The sequence below is a fragment of the Gavialis gangeticus genome, unplaced genomic scaffold (genome assembly GCF_001723915.1).
Source record: "Gavialis gangeticus isolate Ggan-Ray unplaced genomic scaffold, GavGan_comp1, whole genome shotgun sequence".
Classification (NCBI taxonomy): domain Eukaryota; kingdom Metazoa; phylum Chordata; order Crocodylia; family Gavialidae; genus Gavialis; species Gavialis gangeticus.
In genome coordinates this window covers 2,136,470-2,157,351 of record NW_017729020.1, presented here as the reverse complement: position 1 = coordinate 2,157,351, position 20,882 = coordinate 2,136,470, and the positions used below count along the sequence as shown (strand labels likewise).

At 42.6% G+C, this 20,882-nt stretch overlaps 1 protein-coding gene across 3 annotated transcripts in view; it reads right to left on the bottom strand.

Annotated features, from left to right (window-relative positions):
* Nucleotides 1-20,882, bottom strand: part of LRRTM4 (leucine rich repeat transmembrane neuronal 4) — an 860,180-nt gene that overhangs the window by 751,569 nt on the left and 87,729 nt on the right. For 2 of the 3 annotated variants that reach the window (XM_019514351.1, XM_019514349.1), the window contains exon 1: nucleotides 2,178-2,384. The gene's annotated coding sequence lies outside the window, so the exon portion shown is untranslated. Of the gene's footprint in view, nucleotides 1-2,177; nucleotides 2,385-20,882 lie in introns of those variants that run through there. The other variant, XM_019514350.1, reaches the window with a different exon arrangement.

Here is a 20,882-nt window from a genome sequence, read left to right as displayed (position 1 = left end):
CTCAGCCTTCTCTTGTGGAGGCTGAACAGGTTCAGGTCCCGTAGCCTCTCCTCGTAGGGCCTGCCCTGCTGCCCCCTGATCATGCGAGTGGCCTTCTCTGGACCCTCTCCATGTTGTCCACATCCCTCCTGAAGTGCGGCGCCCAGAACTGGACGCAGTACTCCAACTGCGGCCTGACCAGTGCTGCATAGAGGGGGAGGATCACTTCCTTGGACCTGCTCGAGATGCATCTGTGGATGCACGACAAGGTGCGGTTGGCCTTCCTGACCCCATCCCCACACTGCCGACTCATGTTCATCTCAGCATTGATGATGACTCCAAGATCCTTTTCTGCCTCTGCACTGACGAGAAGGGAGTTCCCCAGCCTGTAGGTATGGTGCTGGTTCTTTCTCCCCAGGTGCATCACCTTGCACTTGTCCGTGTTGAATCCCATCTTTTTCTTATCAGCCCATGCCTGTAACCTGTCCAGATCCAATTGCAGCCTGTCCCTCCCTTCTAGCATGCCCACATCCCCCCACATCTTAGCATCATCTGCAAATTTGAATAGGGTGCTTTTTACCCCCTTGTCCAAGTCGCTGATGAAGATATTGAACAGTGTGAGCCCGAGGACCGAGCCCACTGCCCACATCCCTCCAAGTCGAAAATGACCCATCCACCACCACTCTCTGGGTGCGGCCCTCCAGCCAGTTGGCGACTCATCTTACTGTGTAGGCGTTGACACACCAATCTCCTAATTTTGACTGTAGGATCCCTTAAAAATCTGGGCCATGAAAGGTAAGAGATAACAGGCAAGGCATGACATCTGGATCTAGTTCCAAAGTCCCTTAAACCTTTACAAAGCTTGAATAAAAGGTATGGTTCAAGACACACAAATACAGAAATGTTCTTCATCAGAAGTAGAGCCCTCAAATGGATAAACAGGGATGGCCTTGTACCAGATAACTCTAAGGGCAAGACAGATGTGTTATTTTGCCTTGATAGTGTTGGGAGTGATTCTTCAGTGACCTGATGAAGAATGTTTTGCATTGAAAAACATGTCTAACTTTAGTGGACTAACTATGTGGTTGGGATAAAGATCACTCACAAAAATCCTTGCCTCTTGCATTATTTTGCCTTGTAATTGTATGCTGCATACTTTTGTTGTATACTTGTTGTTCAAGCAGGTAATTAAGCTTTATCTAACCTCAACATCTCTGTACAACCAAATTTTCTAGGAACCAAGATGCAGATCACAACTGAAATCTGAATCTCCAATTGTTCATATTCAAGCAGTACAAAGCCCAGCTGGATTCCATGCCACAGTTAACTTGTATTTGTAGCTAATACTGAAGGACTCTTCAACTTCTTGTTTCCCAGTTTATATAAAACATTCTTACACCACTGTTCTTTCCTTTTTAAGGCACTTGTGCAAATGCTTCCTAAGCTCCTTGAGCTAAATTTTAATTCCCACGTCAAGAATTCCCTTTTGAAGCATGTATTTTGCACATCCTCCAAGCCCAAAGCTTCCCATCCTCTTAAACTCTTGCCATGAATAAAAAGTACAGCCACACACCAGACAGAAACAGCTGCTTTTCTACACTGCTTATGAAGTTGCACTGCTTTGTTGGCACAAGGAGCCCAGCACAGTCAGCTGACTGACACTAGGGGAAGCAGCACACTACCTCAAGGGTAGTCACAGTTTCTAGACCAGGGTGGCAAAATAAATCTTTGTTACAGTGAAACAAGCAGATAAAGTAGTGAAAGACAGCAGTGATCATTTGCTCTTATCAACACTAACTATAAAGATGGAAGGCCAATTCCTTCTTGCATCTGTGTAAATCCACAGTAATTCCTGGGGACTGGTCTCATGTTGGAGTTGCTCCTGATTTAACAGGAGTACAGATGAGAACAGATTTGGCCCAGCAGACAGTATTCAGAATTCCTCCAAGGAGATCTTTTCAAAAGCACGCTGCTGCATTAACATGCAGGATTACCATGCATACACATAAAAACAAGTAACATATTCTCAAAACCCAATACCTTACTTCTATACAAAACATAAAGAGCTTTTGTTGTCAGACCCAAACATTTGTCTTTTGTATTGCAAAGGACATTTATTTTAGATTATAAATTTCATTCAGCTCTATTTCCTTTCTGGGAGTTTGCCATGGGATATCTATCCCAGGAAATAATCTTACCTGATAGTACAGCACCATTTCCATTCCCTCTCTGGATCACAAATTCTGTCCCACTCTGGCTTGCAACGCTGAGCAGCAAATCCAAGTTCAAAGTCAGTCAGGTGCTTACAGACTTTATGCTTCCAGTTGCAGTAGGTCTGGGAACACAAAAATCACAACTTTCCTATAAATTTGCATCAACAGATATCCAGCATTCAGGATCTCTCTGCTCTGCTTTTCCCTCTCTTGCCCAGTCACCTGCTTCTTCCTCTACTTAGGATCAGTTAATAGATTTATCCCTTCTCCAGACATTTTCTCAGGCATGAATTAGGGGATACAATGTTTTTGCAAGTATGCATTACATCACCACTCTAATAGTTGAGTAAGAGCTTGCTACTAGAATTGGGAATTACTTCCCTGAAATGGTTTCTGCTAATAGTGTCTAACGATTCTCTCCAAAATTGGGCCTGACCCTGAAGCAAGTTTCATGCATAGAGACGTTTGCAGCATTGCCAATATGCACAGTTCAAATTCATGAGCTTTAAAAATAATTGGGTACTGTTTTCATTTGCCTCCTGTTTTTTCAGCTGATAGGATACGTGTGAGTCCTATCGGCAGCTGTTCTTAACAACCAACAGGAAGGGTATTCACCTTCTCCCATACATACATGATTCCAGGCATCTTGACTTTAAAGGAACATTACAAATCACCAAGGATCACGATTTACTGTTCACCACACGAAAACATGCAGATTTTCTCATTTCAAGGACGAAAAAACCCAGATTTTCTCTTTTAAGGAGAGAAAAGCAGGAAACAATGGGCTTCCCTCTGCAGGCTGGCAGAGTTCCAGCCTGCCAGGGGCTGGTGGGAGCGGGAGGAGGGTGATCAGGCAGGGCACTGTGTGCATTTGCACGCGCATGTAAGCACGTGGCAGCCAGGCGACGTGGAGAGCAGCTCCCGCAGGTTAGTTCGGGGGGGGATTGATATCCCCACAGTGAGGGCGCAAATCGGACAGGGCTGGGGGGCTGCCCAGCTGGACAGTGTGGGGCGTGGGGCCTGGGAAAGGGGAGGGAATGTGCAGCCACAGGGCCCAGGATGAAGCCATGGGCAAGGGTGGTGGGAGCTCCCAGCAGTGGCGGCGGGAGAGGGTCTCCCCACCACTACGTGCACTTCCAGGAGTGGGCCATGTGCCCCCCAGATTTGTGCAAGAGGCAGGGGTGCAAAAATGCGGGCTCCCCACCCTGCTGCCCTTCCTTCAGTGCCTTCACCGCCCAGTGGATAGGACGTGGCAGAGCAGGGCAGGGAAGTGGTGTGGGGCTCCTGGCAGTGGCACCAAACCACCCAGCCCACCCTGCCAGGTCCCACCCACTGGACCATGAGGGCCCCTGGGGAGAGGTCAGCAGAGCAGGAAGCCCCAATCTCACACTCGCCAGCGTGCATCTGCATGCCATCACAGGCTCTGCTGCATCAGTGCTGCCCATGGGCGATGAGGAGGGGAGGTGGGCTCTGCACTCCACTCAGGCCACAGCAGCCACCACCTCCCACAGGCAGCAGCCAGGGCTCAGGCACTGCTGTGAGGGGCAGGGAGGGGCAGAGGGCTGCAGATCTGGGTCCCCAGCCCCGCAGCCCTTGCAGGTTGCGGCCCCCGCCAGCAGGACTGGGGGTGCGAGGAGTGGGTAGGGAGTGAGTGGCACTAGCAGGACCAGGGGGCTATGGTTTGGGAGTGAGGGTCAATGGCATGGCATATCAAAGCTGCTCAGTGCCACAAAACAGTTAAGGAGGGCAGCTGCAGCTGGACTTGCGTCCTGGGGAGTGAAGGGGGCAGGGGGTGCTCTGATTTTCCATGATAAGAACGCCAAAATCAAATGTCAAAATGTATAGGTATTTAGATTTTTTTTTTTTTATAGTGACTGAGGTACTGGTAGGCTTCCAAATTACCACAGAAAAACATGAATTTTATGTTTTTAATAAGAGAAGTTGCCATTTTTAAACAGAGAAAAGCAGGATCCCTGGAGATCAGGATGCTCGTATTAAAAATCAAGAGTTAGTGGCACTGCCTCTGTGTCTGCAGGAACTCATTTCAGGATCCAGGCCTTCATGAATTTTGCTGCTTGCTATAGTAGCTAAGAGAGAGAGATCAGTTAACAATTTCTAGATAATCAGTAGATCCTAGTTGGGCTGATGAGCTTTCTTAAATTATTTATATGCTATTCAGGGCTTGGTGGGTGGAAATCATTATTCTGATGCATTTCACTATGTCAGTTTCCACCAAGATTTCACAAAGATTATTCAGTTCCCATTTGCAGGCTTCAAATGCAGAAAAGGGCAGAATGCTGAATTAACGTAAGCTTGTACACTAACCATTTCTGGCAGTTAAAATAACCACTTGTGGCCCAGTGGCAACTAATATACATTAGGGCAACCTTCAGGCTGCTCTGAATTTTGCTGGGGAACAGGCTTGGTACCTAGCCAGCTCAGGGAAGAAAAAATGTGAAACAGAGCTTTCTGCAGGTTTTGCTTTCTCCTCCTCAATTATGTCAGATGCCGGCTAGAGTAGGGGCTTTTGCCCTAACCATCTTATCAGCAACTATTGCTGCAATCGTATTCTAAATGGAAGAGACTGAATATTACTTGAATGCAGATTTATCCCACAAGCTAGATATAAGATGCCAGCAATCACTGTGCACCATCATACATAACTAGGGACCTACACAAGTCACGGTTTCACAGATTTTGCAGAAACTGGAAAAAACGGAAATCCACGATTGCCAGGGAATCTGGTATTGGCTGAAAATCTGCCAACCCCCTCCCCCCCCCCGCCAACAGTAATGGCAGACTGAGTGAAGGTGCGCTCCGCCAACTAGTGGTGAGGGGCGGGGTCACCAGGGCCCCTCTACCAATCAGCAGTGAGGGGCGGGGCTGCCGCAAAATCCCCACAAAATCAACTGTGTGTGCTGCAAGCTGTGAAAAACCCTTTGTCTAACCACTACTTGGGTTATGTATAATCAACTCTGATTTAACAGGTTTAGATCTATACAATTCTCCTGCACCAACTGTTAAGACGGTGACTTATTAGCAGGAAGTGCTGGAGCACTTAAGACGCTCTGGATGACACTACTGCTGTCATTACTATGATTAGAACCATTACATAGAAAAAAGAACTAGTCATAACTACAAGGCATAAATGTAACAGCGGCATTTACATTCATTTACTCAACTATAGGCTGGAAATTATCTTTTATTTATAAATAGACACCCCAAGGGAATGCATTTGTCCATATTTCAATAATATGATTAGGCAAGTGCACTTCTCTATGTCTGGATGGTGAAATATTCCGGATGTCATTCCACATTGGGTGTATTTGGAAGAGTGAAACGCAGGCTGAATGCTTTGGATGAGGAATATGTTTCTTCTTATGGAGAGCTATATGTCATGTCATATAGCATCATGGCATTTAAAAATGGAGCTGTCCATCATCTTGAGAGCAGATACATTATAACGCAGTTCAGAAGCACAATCAAAAAGTTTAAACACTGACAGAAGAAAAGCAAGACATAAATTTGTTTTCCAGCATTGCCACTGATTATTGTTCTGACCTTTAGCAAACCCCTTGGCCAACCTGGACCTTAAGAAGTGAGGAAAATCATGTTGATCACATTTGTACTGTGTTTTCAGTTTCACTGATAACAGTCCAATTCACCAATGCATTTAAGCATCTCTCTAACATAAGATGCACGAATAGTCCTATTAATTTCAGTGGGATTGCTAAAAAATAGGTGGAAGCCAACCTATCTTGCTGAATCAGACTTAAAAGCACTGTCTAAACCTCAGTTATAATGAGTAATGCTGTCAGCCTACTCTGAAGTGAAGAATGGCTGCCACTATGACAGGTATAAACTGCAGTAGGAAGAGCAAATTTTATAGGGCATGAAAGAGGATTGCTTTGTCTTGCACTGATCTATCAGGTCCCATCTGTACTGGTGGCTGAGGGTATGCATCCAAGACTAGCAAAGGTGTGCTAGGCACTTAAGTGGCTGACTTGCTGTGGAAATGATAGATGCTGCTGGGACTTTGTGTCATCCAGGACGTTAGGACACACCAAGCCCTGAACAGAGGTCTTATTATTTTAAATCTAATGCTTGATCTTAACTAGAAGGCCAGGTAGGGCATTATAGGAGTGTCTATTGTTGCTATTCGTTTTGCAAAACATTGCAAAGGGGGCAACAACAGTAAGCTGTGAAACAGAGCCAGTACCCTTACTCACACTGGATAGTACCTAAATACCAAAAAGCATCCCGAACAAACAAAAGTATGAACATATGATTGTAAGGGACAGATAGCTTATGCTGCTCCATGATCAGGGTTCCCAGCTGTTATCACAGTGCAAATGATCAGACATTTGGAATAAAAACCTGGTGAGCGTGGGGCAAGTGGAATTTCAACACCTTAGTTTGCCAAGGCGAAGAGGCTTCCCCCCACTTCTCCTAACTGGAGAATGTATTGAATTAATTTGTTATCACTTTAATGAAAACAATAACTGTTTTTTTTTAATCAGCTTCTGCTAGAAAATGAGAAAATATTAAAAAAGACCCTTTTTTCCAGGCTGAAAAAACTGATGAGGTGAGTAGGGTATTTTGCTTTAACAAAAAGGAGTTTCATGACAAGCTGCTGCTTATTCAAAATGTGTTGATCGTCTCTAATTACTGTTGTCACTGATGACTTTTTGTTGCAAGGAACTTCAGCCAGGAGTGGAGTCCTCCATTGTACCCTGTACAAACATATGAAGGTGCAACGTGGCACTGAACATTTAACAATCCTACATAAATATGAATGGATTTATTGGCCCATTCCAGCTTATATTCCTTTCAGCATAAGGGGCCATGCTTTTCTCAGGGCAAAGGCAGCAGTCTATTTGATATGGCAATAGAATGAGAGCTCATAAATGAGGGTATCATCCTGGCCCTGGCACTTACCTCAGATGAGTCACTTCACCTCCCTGCCCCTCTGCCTCTTCTGTTCACTTATGTATTTAGTTGGAAAGCTCTTTAGGGCAGGGATCATCACCCCATATTTGCCCAGCACTTAGAACAATGGGGCCCTGTGCTCCTGTTATCCTGATAATATTTTTCCTCATCTGCAAACGCCTTTCTTAAGAGAAATGTCAGAGCTCAGATATGCTTAGTTTCTTTGATCTTTAATAAATACTGGTCGCAACCCCTGCTCACTTAAACAAAATAAGGATGCCTGATTCCCAGCCATTAAGGACTTTAAGCATCGTTCCTGCTCTTTGGTGAAATAAACTTATTAAGCATGCCATGCTCTCACAGTAGCCTCAGCAGCGCTTCTGGGTTAGCAGGGAAGACGCACATTGCTGACCATCTGAGACCAGCATTTCTCGTGATGAGATTGGGGAACTGGCGAGGAGTTAGCTTCATGCCTGGACTCCATTTCCTGGGTAATGTTATTAATTTATTCATTAAAACGTTATCAAATTATTGAAAAGAAATCTCCATCCTGAGATTTAGGTAACAGCAGCTCTGCTTCCCATCTGAATGGGATGTTCACTTTAGCAGAACTTTTAACTACCAACATTGTTTCATGACTTTATTATTATTATTATTCAGTTCAGCCGAGGGTTTTTTTTTTCCTTAGCTCTGTTTACACATTTTAATGAGGTTTTAATCTTTCTTGACATATTTATTCAGGTTATTTGTGTCACAAAAGGAAAGTGCCTTAAAGTGTAATTGAGGAAATCAATGCCTTTTTCCACCTGGATCTGCACCTCTAATTCCCCTTTCTAAATATTTCCCAACTCTTAAAAAAAACCCAAACCCCTACATATGGAGTCTTGTGAGACTGCATATGGGGGGAGTTGTGGTTTTTTTAATTAATGCAGATAGAATTCACATCCTTATGGCAGCACTGTGAATTCTACAGTTCTCCTACAGAACAATTGATTGTCAAATTAACTTTGGCCTTTTGAGGCTTGTGGATAAATTTTAAAAAGTATTTTTAAATAAAGGAGTAATGTAGGAACCATCATGGCAAACTTGGAGCTGACACCACCCGTGGCAACTCAGCACGAAATCCCCTAACGGCAAGCAGCCTGCTTTCTATCTTGTAAGGTTCCTCGAGTGCTTGATTGCACAACTGTTTACACGGCAGGTTTAAAGAGCTCTGCAGGTTGGGGATGTGTTGAACTCTTTTGGGGCCATAAATGGGAGTTGATGGGTGCTACAAGCTTTTATAACTGGCTTTTATTTGCAGGCGTAAGTAGGAACAAGAGCTTGATGACATGGCCTTTGAACAATCTTACTCATACAGACCTTTCTCAACCAAATTTTAAATAGGATTTTGCAGCAGAATACTTTTCCAAGAAGCTACGTTATTGCAGTTTCTGATGAGGACTTATGAAGAATTAAAAAAAATAGTGATTTTTAGAGTTCACCTGGTCAATAGTTTGTTTATAACCATTATATAGCACAGCTTGAGTGGTGTATTTATAGCTATCTAGAATACCTACCACTAGTGTCTGCACTAGGCTGATAACCTCTATTTTTGAGCCCCCTGCCATACAGACCCCCTCCCAGCTTGCTGGCCTAGGTACGGGGAGATGAAGGGGGAAGGTGTGTGTGTTGCAGGGGGAGAGGGGAGAGACTCCGGCTGCTTACAGTCTGAAACTTTGACTGCTTCTGCCTCGGGCTTTTTGAACATCTGTACCTAGCCAAAGAGTGCTTAAGACATCAGGCTAGAAAAGAGCTTGTTCACTGAGTCTAGTCCCCTGTAGTTCCACTGCACTTAAATGGCACTTAAATTTAGATACATGTTTAAGATTTTAACACCATAGTATCCCCTGTAGATTTTCTAGCCCACAACTGTTTGCTATTCACAATACATGCATTACTACCTTATATGCAAGAGAGTTAACAAGACATTTCCTGTTTAATTTTCTGAGCAGTAAAAGTATTTAAAGAACATTAATGTAGTCAAACTTAATTTACTCCATTTTTTTACTCCTAGCTTGCAATCATTTTTCAGCATCCTCATGCTAGTTAGCTATTATTTTGTAAATGAATGACTTTATTAAATTTGGTTTCAGATTTAATTGTTCCTTATTGGAAATGTCAGGTTTCACAGTTCATTAATAAGGACACTAGTGGAAAGAGAGACAGGGGCAGTGGCCCAGGGAAAGCACACTTTGCACGGACCACCCACCTGCAGTTAAAGTCCGATCCATGGATCGGTGATCAAACTCTGTAAAATTTGGTCTCTTGGGTATAATCAGTGAGGTGACTTCCTAGAGGGAAAAATCTTTGCATATTTTCCAAACCAGCTAACTCCCTTGCTGGTAAATCAATCTGGCTCCTCCTTCACTCTAATCACAACCTGTCCCCATTACGCTGGAAAAGGATAGGCTAAAGAAAAAAGCAATGAAGGAAACGTTTTTCTTCCAGTATATGACTTAATAAGCAATGCTGTACCTCTTTGGTTGGTACAGCTAAAGGTTCCCTGGCTATTTCAGTTCCTTCAACTACTGCAAGGCAGCAACGTGAAAGCACCTGAAACTCAGGTGTTGCACAGTAGCTTTCCCTGCAGCAGAGCATGGATTCCTGCTTCTTGCACACTCGTGGCAGTGTTCAGTGCATTGGGAAATCACTCAAACATTTGCAGGAACTTTATGCAATCAGGTAGCTGAAAGGTGGGGGGTGAAGGTAAATGAAGGAGAGGTAGACCCTAGAATAAACTAGTACTTGAATTATTTCTAATACAATGATGCTGTTAGGCAGCATAAGTTCAGACATGTATGAAATGCTTCTGGGCGATTCCTTCAACGCTCACTCTTTCTATCAAGATGACTGTAGCCTTCATAGATCAAGGGGTCAACAAACCCATGGATTCTCAAGGTGGGTAACATTAGACATCCCCATTCCCCACAGCAAGGGTCTGTTTGGCAGTGAATTTTTGCAATGTGCTTTCCTCTGCCTCCAACATTTTCTTCCCATTCACAGAAGATTGGCATTTGGGTGGCAAAGGGATGACAGAGGACCGTCTTCTGGTTACCTTGCCATGTAGGGTGCCTATAGACATGCTCATTTGCATTCTAATTAGAACATGGAGCAGACATGATTAATTGAGTCTACTCCAACATGTTCCAGTTAGAACGCTCCAGCATTGCCTCAGCATCATGTGAATTGAGCCCCTGTACATTTCAAAATGGCCACTGGGGCACTTCATCTAAATCTTGTTGAATGAGCTTTTGATAAAGCATCCCACAGCCACTTTGAAACATGTGGGGGCCTTAATACATGCGACAGTGAGCCATTTTAATTAGATCAGCTGTCTGGAAACTGCTTTAATTAACCCACCACCACCACACACACAAGCACGTGTATAGGCAGCCATAGATTCTGGAGACCTAAATTTGAGTCTCAAGCTATGCCAACAATCCCAGCAAGTGATATAAACCAGACTTTCCAATACTCAGTGCCCGCCACTGGGCCCAGATTTTTAAAGCAACTCAGATCCCATTCGAGTATCTAGCCCGTAAGCATCACAATGGGCTCTGCCCAAAGCTTATCACTTTAGAACATTTTATATTATTTTGCAAGGCAGCATCTCTGAAGGAGCTCCAATCCCCTATCAGGACCCTGCTGTGTTAGACACAACACGAGTCCATACCAGAAAGATGGTCTCTGACCTCTTTATTTCCCTTATCCCTTAAATCCGTAAATTAGGGATAAACACGACTCTCTACCTTGCAAGAGTGTTGCAGGGACAAATTCATTAGCATAGGATATACATTAATACACCATGGTACTGACAGCCATACGAGAACCTTTGTAGGTAGTCCAGAAAGTAATCTCTGTCTGTATGGTTTTGCATCTATTTATTGTGCATATGAAATTATAATAAATATTAAAAATATTTTGCAGAGAATGAGGGAAAGTGAAATGTAACTGAAATAATTAATCATCTTTATAGTTCTGTCTTTAATGAAAGCTTTGGAGTGTTCTCTAAGCTCTGAAGAGCCAAAGTGTTTTTTAAAAGCAATGAAACACTTGGGAGAGTGATTGACTTAGACATAATAATGTCACATCCATCCGCTAATTGGAATGCATTAAAAGTTTAAGTTTGATCAAAATTTGTCACTCTCAACCACACCAGTTAATATTAATAAAGTAGATTACTGGCAGAACAAAAAAAAGCAAGAATCATCTCTGAAATCTTTATGACATAATCAAGACTAGTAGTTAAAACTGATCTATAAAACCAACACTAGAACGCTGCAGTAATATATTATTAAGGAAATGTATCTTGCTACCCATCCTGTATTTGGGATAGTTTCGCTGTAAAAAGTAGTCTAAGCTCATTTAGCTCAATTAGCATTTATGAAACACTTTCTATGAAATGGCTTTGACTTTGTGTTATTGGTCTGCCTTACGCTACTTGCACATATTTAAACTAAAGGTTCCCTACAGCTTTCCAGAAGAAGGGAAAAAATGCAATTTCATTTCTTAAACAAGTAAATAGTGCATAGAGAATTGTTTAAGGAGAAAAAAAGATAGAATTAGAAATAGGCTTTTATATATTTATGCACAGCCTTCAAAAAGACAATAGCTGACAGAACAGAGCTGCTGTACGGGGAATTTATTACACATCAAAAACGGCAAAAATGGCTTTATTTGCCAGGTATGGAAAATGGTGAAAGTTATGCAGTGTTGCCTACAGCAGGCGGTTTAAAAGCCTGACTGAAATCCTATTAAAGTCAGTGGAAAAGTTCCCACTGAGTTCAAGGACATTTGGAATGAGAACCCAAGCTTTCCATCCCCAGAAACTCAGGCACCAATTAACATAACATTTCAGCACTTGTGTTAAACCCATCTCTCAACAAACAACTACAGTATACGCCTCTCTTTAGGCACAGAAGTGCCAAGCAAGTGACTGGACTTCAGCTTTGGTGCTGAATTGGACACAAGAAATATGATTTGGATTCATTTACATAAGTGCTGCTTTTTAGAAATACTGAGCACTTTCAGCTCCCATGCACTTAAAACAGGACGATGCGCAATGCAGCATTTCTGAAAAACTGCCCTTCACTGCCTCAGTTTACCCATATACAAAGTGATTGACTAATGCTATTTCATGGAAATATTCTGAGGCTTAAACTAATGTTTCTAAAGCTCACTCACATCTTCAGAAGAAAAACGCTATATAAATGCAAAATATTGTTATAATAAACATTCAACAGTACAAACCATAATAATCTTTTTTTCCCTTCTCCAGCAGCAAAGGAGAAAATATAATACTTACTAAGGTAGAATTACCATGTCTTGGAGAAACTATAAATGGAAAAATCTCACATGATATTTTCTTGGATGAAAGCTCCTATGCAAGTGTAAATTATTATCATTAAAATAATGATTTCTTAGCCCTGCTTAAGTTTTGCAGCTTGCACTGGAATTGAAAACAGCTCCTTGTGCAATGAAACTCAAGGGTGTAATGTAAAATTTCCATAGCATTTGGTCTCCATCTGAATTGCATAGCCCTCATGATCAGCACAAAGAAGAGACCTCATTAAGAATGAAGGCCCTATGGTATAGGATCCAAATTAGCTGCCTTATTTTCTTTGGATAATTTTAAAGCCAGTAATGACTACAGAGATTGTAAACATTACCTCACCAGGTCATATCCAGCTCAGGTAGGAAGCTGAACAGAAGAGATCATCAAGTGATGGCTCTGGGGTGTCATAGATAAAGTGTGTTCTTTAGTCTCAGGGCAGTTCCCAGTCAACAGATGTTATCATCGATAAAAACACCACTCCATTTGGCCATTACAGTCACCCCTCGCTGTCATTCTCAGCAGACCAGCAAACAATTAAAATGACCATGGAGGATGACTTAACCTCTCAAACCCTCAAAGTATTCTTCCCCCGTGGCAAGGTCAAGACACGTTGGCCGGGGTAGCATGCAGAAACTTGCTTGGCATTTGACTGGGTAATAGGTCCTTGAGAAGTAAGCCAGAAAAACAATGCAGATGCCTGCTCAAAATGTCACTTTGAGTTAAAAAATTTTCAAGCAACCTTTTTCAATGGAAAAGATGTTTTGAATAGAATCTAAAAAACTGGGTCAGGAATGTATTGATTCTGCCAAAAAAAAAAAATCAACTTTCAGTTCTGAGCAAGTCAAACTATTTTCTTCCAGTCCAATTTTAATTTTATCGAGTCAGAGCGCATGGTGAAAAATCCTGAGCTTCCTACTTTCCGGCCTGATTTGGGATGAAGTAAAATTTCAGAATCTCAGCACATCTCTTTTCTAATCAGTTCCACTCCGATTTTTGAGCGTCTCTGTCATCAGCTCCTAGACCCCCTTTACAGAAGTACTCCAAATAAGTTCAGTCAGTGTTTTGGGTTCCCCATTCCTCTGTAAATAAGGACTAACATACCTCAACCTTTGAAACAGAAAAATGGAGTGTCCCAAATTAGAGAAAAGGATGGAAGTAGGAGAGAATAGGCTGTGATCCAAAATCCATTGGAGTCAATGCATTCAGTGTCTAAGGTTTAAAATTACTTTATACATTGTCACATTTCAAATTCAAGTTCAATCCAAACATGATTTATACATGATCAATAGATATTACAAGTACACTGCAGACAAGACCAGACTGTGTGAAGTGTGTGCTAGGCCCCATCAATCTACACGGTTTCAGACCTGGGGCTATGAGCAATCTTTTGACCCGGTGAACTTTATAATCATCCACAAATATTGCTTGGGATCAACATGGAAGTATACAGATCGAATCCTATGGCTTGTGTTCTACAAGAAGTCAGACTACATGCATCTCCCCTTCTGGCACAGATAGATTTTCCTTAACATATCCATCAACCACATATTAACTGCAGCTGGTCAGGATTTGTCTGGTGAAGTAGATGGAGAAGGGTGGGGGCCCCTGTGCCTCCAATTCCCAAGTGGGTGCTATTTGGGGGAGGGGGTGAAGGAGGAGGGCGAGGGTGATTGATTAGTTATTCTAGTTACTCTTTTGGTCTCTGTAACACTTTTTTCCCCTGCATCCCCCAAACAGTAGAGATAATAGGTTAAACAGGGAATGGGACCATTTTTGCATTTTTTTTTTCCTTTGGAGGAAGAGAAAACAAAAACTTGCCTACTGCTGTCATTAGCCTCTTACAAACTATTTATAAGTGGAACTTCAATACTGAAGTGTTACCGTAAGAGAAACAAATCCTTTCTATTTCATGCACATCACATCCCACCTACTAAGCAGATTTACACTACGCTGTTTAATGACTCTTCTATTTTTCTTCCTGCCAGTTGCTGATCTTTTTTGGTATCTTATTTGCCATCACTCACACCCTAAGTGCAGTGTAATGCTCTCGTGTATCACAGTGCAAGAGATGTAAAACCTGCCTAAGCAGTGTTCCCTTGTTTACTGTTTATGGAGGGTTGTATTCCTACTCACTAATGCTCTGTAACTGCTGCAGCTTGATTGCTTTGTATGCTGAAAACAGTAAAAAAGTTAATTAAAAATGGAGCAGCAACAACAACAAAAGTTGGGCCTCTGTGCCATCAACATGCAATTATAAACCAAAAGCTTCCACATAACAAAAGCGGCTACAGGCACTTAAAATGCTGTCTTGGTGCCAGACGCAAATCTCCCACAAAATAAAAAATTTAAACAAAAATAACGCATTCAACTTAATTGCAACTCAAGTGCCCACAGAACTTTCTCATTAACTCAACAAGCTAGCACCACAAAGAGACAAGACACAGGACAGTACAGATCACAACAGCCAGTACATCTCTTACTGCTGGTACTGGCACTGTTTGTAGTGGTCTCATGGTCCAGCTCTAAGTGGGAGCCACGAGACCGTCTCAGCCTGTGCCATTGCCGTAGCTTTGATGAAGCTATGACAGCCACAAAAGGCCTGGCCGCTAGGGCTGTGCAAAACAGCACCATTTAGTTTCAACTTCTGTTTCACCATTTCAAAGGGACCGTGTTTCCAAAGCACGATTCCATTTTGTTTCATCAAAACTTTTTCACTGTTTTGACGTTTCACCCATAATGGGGAATCGTGAAAATGCCTATAACTTTGTCATTTCTTGCCTGATTCAGATGAAAATTTCAGGGATGGTAACCCTTTCTCCCAGGAGGGCTGTGGAGCTGTGCTGGACTCCTCCCAGGGGTGCAGGCCCCCAGATCTGTGCGCAGGATGACAGGAGGCTGCCGTTGCTGCCTGGGACCAGTGCTGGGCACTGGGAAGGCATCTGCTGCCACTAGCCCCAGGCGGCAGCAGTGGCCTCCTGCATGCAGATCTGGGAGCCCGTGCCCCCTGGGAGGCTCATGGTCAGTAACAGCAGTGGGAGGGCTGGTGTGGGGGTGCTACAGCAAGTTTTGGGGTGGCAGCAGCCCCCTTCAATTGCTGCTGCCTGCCCCAAGCGCTGGGGTGAGCCCAGAGCCACCCCCGCTGCAGCCCTGGGAGTGGCGGACACTGCCTGACTGCAGCCGCTGGGCTGCTCCGTGCCAGGGGGTTTGGGGCATGATTTAAATATATAAATAAACAAGAAAATAAATGCTTCAAGGCACTTCTGACAACTCCACGGTAACTCCATGTTTAGGAATCTAACTTCGGGGCTCTTTCTTTTTAAAATCTTGGCCCACTTGGAGACTGTTGTTGCCATCCTTACTCCAGAAGAGCCAGGTTTTTAAAGGTGTGCAGTTGCCTAAATAAGTTCAAAAGCACCTAACCTAACAGAAAGTAGACATTAGGTGCTTAGGGAACTCCCGCTGAGACTCTATCTGCATCTTCAGGCATCAAAACAACTTTAAAAACAAAACCCAAAAGAACTGCCCTCAAGTTCCTGCATTCTGTAAAGTTAATAAAATAGAAGCCAGCACCATCATAAAATCAAAATTGGCCACTGAAAATATGACGAGAGCCAGGTAGAGTGAAGGACAGGGTTAAAATAAGCCCGGAAAGTATAAAATGCATTTTCTAAAGATTAGAAAATAGATTGCTAGCCTGCAGATGTCGGTGGACTATCCCGAAGCACTAGGAGCAAACCTTGTGTGTGTACCTTTTTAGACCGCAATACTTGCTGTTCAGCAAGCTAGGTGCTTGCATCCGCTGGGCTGGCTATTTCACTTTCAAATGTTGACCAGATGGTCAGTTGCTGTGTGGTAGCGATGTAGTGGGAGCGGCAGGGGGAAGAATTGTAATTATGAAAATGAAACCACAGCTATAGCTGCAAACTTTTTTCCTTATCAATTTTGAAATGTTAAAAGCATCATTTAAAAAATCAGGAAGAATTTAAGCCCCAGAAGGTGCTTGTTACCAAAAAAATTGTTAGCTGGAGGTGATTATATAGCAGCATTCACCTAGAGACTAAAACCATCACTAAAAAAATATTCAAGACGTGTTGGCTTTATTATTCTTGACTTGTCACCAATGGTTAATTTGCTCAGAAATTTACACTGGAGAACATCTTCCCCCCAGCCATACTAATTGTTTATTAACATACAAAAGGACCAATGACCTTTCAAATCACATGCTTATTGTCCCCTGTAGGCAGGAGAAATGAGCCTTGACACAGCACAAAACACTTGGGGTTTTTTTATTTTTAGGAGTGTAACCTTTCAAGCAAAGAACTTTTCATCAGTAGTATCCTAGACTGTGTGTTTAAACAGCAGTCAGAGGCTCCGTGGAAAACCATTGTTAATTTACTGCCACGTCCAAGCTTTGAGACTCTCAAAAAAAAAAAAAAGAATCAAACTGGACAAACATTAAAATAAGTCATTTTCAAATTATATGCTTTTGCCCTGCAGCTGGACATATTTCAGGAATTTAAAAGCATACTAAAAATCTTACAACTCAGGCATAAATGTCAGGCACCAGAAGTAATAATAGATACTTGGTCCTTATCTAAAAGTTTTTTGAAGGTATACCACATCCTTGGTAATTAACCCCAGATGGTTGAAGGTATTTACTTGCTTTTCCATTCAGCATTTCAATACCCAACTGTTTTAGGAACACCAAAATGATGTAGCAGCTTAAAACAAATCAACTCTCAATGAGTCACTTAAAAAAACATTTAATTCAAATAGCTGCAAAGGGGGATTTTTAAAAATATGTAAGCACCTATCTACCACTGATTTAACTGAGAACAAAGCAAGCAGGTATGACAGGATTTGCTTCTGAAAATCCTGTTTTCATATTTTGGTATCTAAGTAACTTTAAAAAAAAATGGGGCCAGCACAGATAATCCTCCCACAGGATCTGGCACAGAAGATCATCGTCTTAGCCCTCTGAGGTATGGAAGGGGTATCTGCATTTCATTCAGAGAGGTAAGGGCACTGAAGAGGGGAAAGGACTTTTTAGAGGTCACACAGGATGCTGGGGATAGAGCTGGAAATCTAAGTTAGTTCCCTCTTTGTGTTTGAATTTTCACTCCAAACCTTATGGCACTTCATAGGAGTATGCATTATGTTCAATTTACTGATAAGGAAGCAGAAGCACAAGGAAAAGTGGGTCATTTAACAACATTAAGAAAAGGCCCCTGTAAACCTGGACCCTTGTCATGTTAACTGGAAAACCTGACAATCTTGACAGAGCCCAATGTCTTCGAAAGGGTTGACCACTGACCCACTTGTAGCACTTTTAAACAGAGAAATCAACTGGTCCCAGTGACCCAAGTTGCTGGTACACCATGGAAAAGCAATATTATTGTGTAAGAGAAAAATATATCATAATAGTGACAAGATTTCCTCATACCCCTTACCCTTAAATGCAGCATAGTCCTTTACACATAGTATATAGATTTTCCACAACGTCATAAACAGCTTCACTCTTTTTGCAAACCTCCTCCCTGTTATTTTGCTCTTAAACATGAACTTATAGAGCAGTATGCTCTTCAGGGCACATCCTCCCTATTCCTAGGCGCCTTGATCAGAGCCACATAGCGTGTGACTGACCTCACTGCTGCTTTATTACCTTCCTAAGGAAAGAAACATTATCCTGTTCCAATAACTGGGTAGCAGAATACATAAAAAAAAATCACTGCAAATAGACATTAATACAAATACTCTGAAATGGCAAGGAGCCCTGAGACTAGCAGAAGTGAAAACTGAAGTATTTCAAGTGTTAAATAACACATAGGGTCAAAATCTAGAAGAATCAACCAGTGAGACCAGAAGGACCCAAATACTAGGTGGAAATAGGGCCTTTTGGCTTCAAGTTATAGTAGCAGTATCCAACATATGCAGCCAGCTGACTGGCACTTAGGGCTTCATGTGAAATGAGTAGAGGGTTTCAATAGCAATGAGTAATGGGGAGCTAGTAATTGCCAGAAACTTTGTTGGCTGTCCCAGGAGATAAACCAAAGTTAAAAGATCCTTTATGAGGCGCTTAGAAAATCCCTTTAGACATCGATCTGCATGCTTAGGTGCCCAAACACCTTTGGAAATTTAGCCAGAAGTTCTTTTGCTCAGTGAGAAGTCCTCAATATTTAGCAGAAACGAGCTCTAAAAGACCTTGGCACCATTCCTCTGGCTATAAGCATGACAAGGGTCCAGGTTTACAGGGGCAGAAACAATTAAATGCTGCTTTAGCCAAGTGCACAGAATGGACGTTTTTGTTGCTATTTTATTTCATTTGCTCTGGAATGAGAGCAAGCCGATACCTGACTAAAGGTGCCCTCAGTGGATGTTGAGCTTTCAAAGCAATCTGTTGGATATGAAAGCATGAATCCGTTAAGTTACTGAGCCAATTCACACTAGTGTTATTTACTGTAAATTTCCATTTGGGCACCTGGTAAAGGGTTTGATCTACAACACTGGTATTTGAATTAGCGGCTTCTTCGTTTCCCTGTTCTTATTATGCTAGGGCCATATATGTGAACAATCAGAGTTCCCTTAGCCTGGCAAGCCATTCATAGGGAAAAGTGACACAGTGTCCCCTGGCAGCAGATATTTATTTCATTTAGCTCCCTTCCCCCTTCCTAACCCCCTCCCCTCCCATTAGAGGATAACATTTTTTGCCATTTATTGCTGCTCTCCAGTGTGTTAATTTTAAATCTTTCTAGTTTTATTGCTGTTGTTTTAAACTTCCCTGGCTCTTATTGACTTCAATCAAAGGAAGAGTCCAAACAGGATTTAGACACTAGGGCTGTGCAAAACGGCACTGTTCTGTTTCGACTTGCGTTTCGACAGAACAGCGTTTCGTTTCGTTTCGAATTTCATTTCGATTCAAACCTGCTGTTCCATAGGCTATAGTGGGGAAGCTCGAAACAGCCTATAACTTTGTCATTTCTGGCCTGATTTGGATGAAACTTTCAGGTATGCTAGCCCCTGCTGAGACCATGAAGCCTGACAGCTGTCAAGGAGATCAGTGCAGGGGGAGTCTGGGTTCTGGGGCCCTGCACCGCTAGCTGCTGACAGGCAAAAGTCATGACATGGGTGACACTGTGTGTGTTTTAAGGTGCGCCCTAACACCAAGGCAGAAAGCAGGGCAGTTCGAACAATGCTGCCTGTTATGCAGTTTTTCCATCCCTCCCCCAGAGCCCTGGGATTGGAAGGGACCTCAGGGAAGGATCACAGTCACTGGCCAGCTACACAGTCCATAACGAGAGCGCTCCTTCCCTACCTTCCCCCCTCCCTCTCCTTACTTTAGTTTCTGTTTCCCTGAAGGCAAGCCCAGCTTGAGCTTCAAAACTCGAAATGTTTTGAAAATTTTGAGACATTTCAACTTGCCTCATTTGGTTTTGAGGCTATTTCAAAGCTCTCTGTTTTGTTTCGATTTCCCTGTTTTGAGCTCGAAACAAGTCAAAACAGCATTGAAATGAAACTGCCAGCAAAATTTTGCACAGCCCTATTAGACACCTATCTGTCTTTAAGTATCTGGGACATCCATGCAATACATTCAATGTGTACCACTTGAAATAGATCTGAATAGGAGACCTCAGCCCTAGATTTGGATCTATAAGGCTGGATTCTTATGCTAGGGTATGTCCTATTTAAATCAGTAAGGTACCACACAGATTGAGTCATCTGCCCACCTGGATCTGTGCCAATGCTGCAAACATTCCTCTAGACTGCGTTTGTTCAAGGCTTAGGGCCCTAAATACACTTTACATGTGTCCTTTCAGCACTGAGAAACCTAGAGCCCACTGAAAGTCAGCAGGAAGAATTGCAACAAGCAATTGTGTGGTCCCTGTACCTGAATTATCCCAGCACCTCACTATATGCTTAGAAGATGAGAAAGTTCTGTTATCCCCATTTTACAGTTCTGATGCTCAGAGGCATTCACCAACCTGCTCCAGGCCACACAGGAGTTATGGGACAGCAAGAACTGAGCACAGATCTCTAAAGTCCTAAGCACAGAACCTGCCTTCCTCTGCCAGCTTCCTAAACATCTCAGTCATACATGCCACTAAGACCAAAGCTCCTAAATCACTTGTGAAATTGCCAATGTTTTACCCAGTCCTGTTAAACCTTCACATTCCTCCTGTCCTTCAGGAAAGGAGGTTTAACAGAAGCTCGCTATGACTCAGTGCAGTTTTCAAGGTCTGGGACTGCAGAAACGCAAACCAAGTAGTATATGACACATGCTACAAAAGAACAAATATTGCTCCAAAATAAATACATATTGCTTAAAAATACATTATAACCCTGCATACTAGCATAAGCATAGTGAAATAGCAACCTGTCTGTACAGT